The sequence below is a fragment of the Hypanus sabinus genome, chromosome 4, assembly GCF_030144855.1.
Source record: "Hypanus sabinus isolate sHypSab1 chromosome 4, sHypSab1.hap1, whole genome shotgun sequence".
NCBI classification, from domain to species: Eukaryota; Metazoa; Chordata; class Chondrichthyes; order Myliobatiformes; family Dasyatidae; genus Hypanus; species Hypanus sabinus.
Genome location: NC_082709.1, coordinates 147,770,425 through 147,776,212, shown reverse-complemented (window position 1 = coordinate 147,776,212; position 5,788 = coordinate 147,770,425). Strand labels below are relative to the sequence as shown.

At 42.9% G+C, this 5,788-nt stretch overlaps 1 long non-coding RNA gene across 2 annotated transcripts; it reads right to left on the bottom strand.

Moving 5' to 3' along the window:
- Window positions 1-370: 370 nt before the first annotated feature.
- On the bottom strand, window positions 371-5,788 carry LOC132393295 (uncharacterized). 2 transcript variants are annotated; one of them, XR_009511824.1, is made up of 3 exons: window positions 5,565-5,788; window positions 2,639-2,715; window positions 371-1,239 (listed from the first exon to the last, which is right to left on the bottom strand). It is a non-coding gene; the product is annotated as an uncharacterized LOC132393295 (long non-coding RNA). The 2 variants fall into 2 exon arrangements; XR_009511825.1 differs by lacking the exon at window positions 5,565-5,788 and adding an exon at window positions 4,582-5,278.

Genomic DNA, 5,788 nt, shown 5'->3' with positions numbered 1-5,788 from the left:
TCACTGTGTGGGTTGCTATCTCAATGTCCACATGACAGTAGCAGCGGCACGGTGACGTAGCAGTTAGCACAACGCTTTACAGTACAGGTGACCCGGGTTCAATTCCTGTCTCTGCCTGTATGGAGATTGTGAGTTCTCCCTGTGACTGCGTGGGTTTCCTCTGGGTGCTCCAATTTCCTCCCACTGTCCAAACACCTACCTTTGGTAGGCTAATTGGTCATCAGAAATTGTCCCCTGATCAGGCTAGGATTAAATGGGGGGGGGTGGATTGCTGGGTGACATAGGTCAAAGGGCTGAAAGGGTCCGTTTCTCACTGTATCTCGAAGTGATTAAATAAATAAAGTGAATGCAGTGCAGGGGGGTCATACAAAAACCACCACAATGGCATTGCATTGGTAATAAATTCCTCTACATCTTCATTCCCTGACCGGCTTTCTCTGTGGCACTGATTGCAAGGATAAACTTGCTTTTGAATAGTACGGTGGCCTTGGGTTGTCTCAAAGCACTTTATGACTAATGATGTTCTTCAATGTGTCATCATCGTGGTAATATGGGAAATGGGGCAGCTAATTAATGGATAGCAACCACCTGCAAATAATAAATGATAATGAGTATTTGTGATGTTGATTGAGGAATAACTACGTATTTGCTAAGACACAAGGGATAACTCCTTTTATCTTCTGCAAAATAATGCCATGGGACCCCTTACATTCACCTGTGAGAGAGAGAGAGAGAGAGAGAGAGAGGCCAGCTGATACATCTCTCCAATAATGAAGCAAGCCCTCAGTACTGCACTGAATTGGTAGTCTAGATTTCTGTGCTCACATATAAAGCACAAGGTCTTAGAGCAGGACTTCACAAACTCTGCCTCAGAAACAAGACAGAACTGACACTGATAGATTCATTGAAATTTACAGCATGGGACATCGCTTCATCCACCGTGTCCATGTTTTCTATTTTCTCTCTGCTATGTCATCCCTATTCAATCTGCGTAACCATTTCATCACCTCTGCAAATTTTCCCTCCGTCTCCTGTTGTTTGAAGGAAAATAATCTCAGCCAAGCCAGTATCTCCTCAAAACTAATTTTCTAGGCCTGAAGTAGCCTCATGAATTTCCTCTGCGTCCCCTCTTAGGGAACTAGAACTGTCTGATCGGTTTCAATGGTCCGATGATGGCTCATGTCTTCCTCCCAAGCTTCATAGTAAATGGGCTAATCTTCGGATGTTCACCCATTTGCCCTTCAATGAGAGAGAGAGAATTGTTTTTCACGGAGGCATGTTTGATTGGCTTTAAGCAATAAAACAGGATACACTTTCTTGGGCCCTTCCCTTTGTCAGAGATTATGCTGGTCATTCTGTGGAATCAGTAAAAAGCTACTGGCCTGGTGGAGCTCCTGTCCCATGTTCTAGTCTAGAGGTATTCAGTGAACATGTTGAGAAACTCTAACACAAATAGATGGACAAAGCAAATTATGGACTACAGCTGAGTGCCAAACTTATAAAGATCAGAAGTTTCACCCATCTCGTGTGATCAAATTCTCTATTCAAACGAACACCCAAGATATTGGAGGAACTCAACAGATCAGGCATAATCTTTGGAAAGGAATGAAGAGCCAACTGTCTGTTTCTGTCCATATATGTCACTTGATCTGCTGATTTCCTCCAGCATTTTGTGTTTGTCACTCTGGATTTCCAACATCTGGAGAATCTCTTAATTTCTCAGTTGAATTACACTTCCTTTAGATTTAGGGTTAATCCTGAGCTGTGTGTTTGTTCCTTTACAATGACTCACCTGGAATGATACAGATATACTGCATGCTCTTAACGAACCAAAATTATCTATACTCTTGCAGAAATCAATACCAATTTCCTTTGTTCACCATGTTAAGTTAGAAAACAACAGCTTTTCTCATACATGTACCTTCTGCGAACCTTATCTATAAATTTATTATTAAGTATGCATTCTACCATGGTGTCGACTGCTGCAGGTTCCTCCGTACTGGAGTGAATACCCAATATTGAGCAATCTGAATGAGAACCCAATAGATACAGGGAATGAATATCAACTCAGAACTAGGGTGTGAAGAGCAATCCTCTCTGTCCTTAATAACTGGGCCTCTAGTTGATGTAGTCCCAAGCAGTGGATTTCAATTACTGGGAGTACTGGTGAGATGTTCTTTGTAGAGCTTTCTTTGGGAGAATTTCAGGGAATTATTTTTCTTTATTTGCAAATAAATTCTGTATATGAATCATTCACCATTTATCTTTATAGGAGTCTAAAATCAAAATACCGAGTGATCAGGGTTTTGCTGCTAGGTACTTTCTGTAATATATATCTAATGTAGGAAAGGGCATGACTCACCACTTGTAGAGATGATACCAGTCAACAAAGGGACGGAAATCAGATTGCAGCGAAAAATCAACCAAAGCCCCACTGGTTCTTTTGACCATTAGATACCATTGAATGACTAATGACATGAATAAGTTTGAAATTATATTGATAATGACTGTGAGTAGATTATAATACTCACGCATTCATTTAAAATTTTATATTGTTAGATTGAGTCATGGCCTCTGGAGTGCAGGAAACCTGCACATAATAATCTTTGAAAAAAACAGCAAATGATTGTTTTCCTACCAGTACACTAGCTGCAAATTCATCCAGTTGAACGCTGGAGTATGCGCTTGTCCCTCAAGAAAGCAGCCAGACCTAAACTGTACCAAGAGGAACAATAGTCTATAGATTAGTACGTTCTCCTAATCTATTATACATCTACAGTATATGGATTTCCAATCCATCTAAGTATTGATGTATACTATTTATAATATTTATACTTGTGCACTTGGAATGCTACAGTGACACTGTAATTTCCTTTGAGATCAATAAAGGATTGATCTATCTATAAGGTATCTTCAGCTGTCAGTATTTTTCCATTGCCTCTTAGTTTGGTGTTATTTGTGAATTTGAAGAGTTTTTCTTTGTTTTCTTTGTGTTTCTTTTAGACAATGACATCACCACACATTTCAAGAAAGTGGCACTCAGCATATTTCTACTCGTCTGCATCACTGTTTGCTTTCGAGTATTTAGTCTGGATGAATGTGTGAGATGTCCTTGTGGTCTAATCGCGTGAGCAAGAAAACAAGAAGTAGTGGAATCCACTACTTTCTTCATTTCGACCTCTTTAAACAGGCCATTATATTGCTCTGCCATTTTATCAAAATCACTGTTAACTTCCACGCTGCTCTCAAATTCACTTGGACCATTTCTGATACTACTCTCCCTCTTCTTGATCTTTTTCTCCATCTCAGAGACAAACTATCCACTAACATTTACTATAAACCCACTGACTGCCACCTCCACACCCTGTCTCTTAAAAGGATGCTATCCCTTTTCCTCTGCATCTGATCTCAAGGTGAGGCTTTCTATTCCAGTACTCCTGAAATGTCCTCCTCTTTCAGGAAAGTTTCCCTTTGATGTTGGTTGAGAGAGCCTTCTCTTTCCCTCTGTTTCTCTCATCCCATCTCCTTCCAGACAGAGCTTCCCCTGATCTCTACTCTTACCCTACTGGCTTCTGTACCCAGCACAGTATCTGCCAGCTGCAACTAGGTCCCACCAGCCCCCAGCATCCCCTCCCCATCCTTTCCTGTCTTCTGCAGGGACCACTTCCCCTGTGCATCCTTAGTCAACTCATTCCCCCCCCCCACCCCTTCCTGACCCCTGGAACTTTCACCTCGACCTGGAGACTGTGTAAAACTGCCTTTGCACTTCCGTCCTCGGCACTATCCAGGGACTTAGACACACCTCATCTCACTCATCTGCTGAGCTTGGAGCTTATAATATTGCCTTCTCTGTATTGGCAAAACCAAATACTGACCAAGTGACCAATTTGCAGAGTACAATGGGCATTCACAGTTACTAGTTGCCATTTCAACTTCCCTCTTCACCTCCTCACTGGCATTCCATTCCTGGCCTTCTCCACTGCCAAGGTGAGGGGCAATGCAGATTAGAGGAAAAAATCCTCATTTATTCTGCCTGTGTAGACAATGGTAGGATCATCATTTTTCCAATTTCGGGAACCCTTACCTCCTGCAAAACCTCCCCCAACCCTTCTCTCTCTATGCAATCTATTTCCAATCCTCCCTGTTTTGCCCCATAGGTCCTCATCACCTATTTTCATCCTGTTTACCCTCCTGGTTCCATCCACCTACCACTCAAATGACTTCCACCTCCCCCCATCTGCCCTTTATGTCTCCTAATGGTTCCCATCATTGCCTTCCTCACCTATCCCATTCAGAAATGGCATACTTTGTGTTTCTGCCTATCACACTCCAGCTGTTGTCTCCACCTTCAACTACCTGCTTTATTTTGTCTGCCTCCATCCAATATCCACTTGCCTCTATCTCCCAGCTCCACCCCCTCCCTTACCAGGCCCCACCTGGCCATCATCTCTCCTCAGTGCACCAATCATCCACTGGTCCCTATCTGACCACTCCCTCTCTCCACTTTACAGCGACTCTCTTCCTGTTCCGCTCAGTTCTGATACAGTGCTTGGCCTGAAATGTTGACAAATCGTTTCTCACCCCACACTCGCCACATGCTGCTCAGCCCACTGAGTTTCTCCAGCAGATGGTTGGTTGCTCCAGATTCTAACGGCTGCAGTCTCCTGTGTCCTCTCAATCATCTATTGCTTGACTGAGTTCTGAGAGAGGTGGCTGGACGTCTTATTCTAATAGGGCAGGATAGTTACAAGTTGCCCCCTCAGCCAGACCACTGGGCAGTCAAAAGACTTAAGCTCAGGTTCAAGCTGCAGCCAATCTGTTCCCCTGGACTCAGTATGTCAGGAATGGGACCCAAGGTTTCAAAAGTGACAGAGACAGGCCTCAGACATCAGTGGGTTCTTTGTCTCTGCAGACTGTCCTTGTGTTAACCTTCACTCTGCCCTGACTCGTAGATTTCCTTTTCCCTTTTGCTAAACAGTTGTCAGAGCAACATTGTCAGTTAATCTCCAATATTCCAACTGGGGATCTTTAAAGATTCTCGAAGGACTTGATGAAGTTTCAGCTGATTAATTAGTGCAGCTCAGAATGCTCTCCTGTGAGAGTCCCGGAGCAGCTGCCACATAGACCAATCTCTCTTTTCCCCCTGTTGTTATTTGCTTCCACTTCCTCGCACTCCTTTTTACTGGAGTGCTCTGCCCCTCTCACTACTCCCTCGACTTCCCTGCTTCTGATTTCCCTGAAGGGAAACGGAGCAGAAACCAGACCAGTCTGGAGTGCTGCTGGCACAATTCCTGCCTTTGTCTGGCGCCACCTTGCTTATCTTGGGAAAACAATACTGAATGAGAAAATAAGATATAGATGTCAGCACAATTACTGAGCCACCCCTGTGGCACAGGAGTAAACACTATCTACTGACAGGAGGTAGTTTTGAAATGAAAAATGGGAAATAATGAAAAAGAACAGAATGGATCTCCTGATTTTAATTCTTGTTATAAAGAAAATAGAAGTGAAAAGTGTGATATGTTCAAAGGAAAATTAAGTAGACAGTGGTCATTTTATGTTACCTGACTTTGGGTTTGGGAGGTGATGTGCCAACAGAACAATAAAGTTGAAACCACATAGATTCCAGATTTCACACTTCGGATTCATACAGCAACATTTGGTGTTTTTCAGTGCGTATCACATCTGGAGATCCATGTTCAATGCACACTGATTCACTCTATCTCAAATCAAGAATCAGCTTTAGTCACCATCTACATACATCTGCATGTATAAGAATTTGATGGTC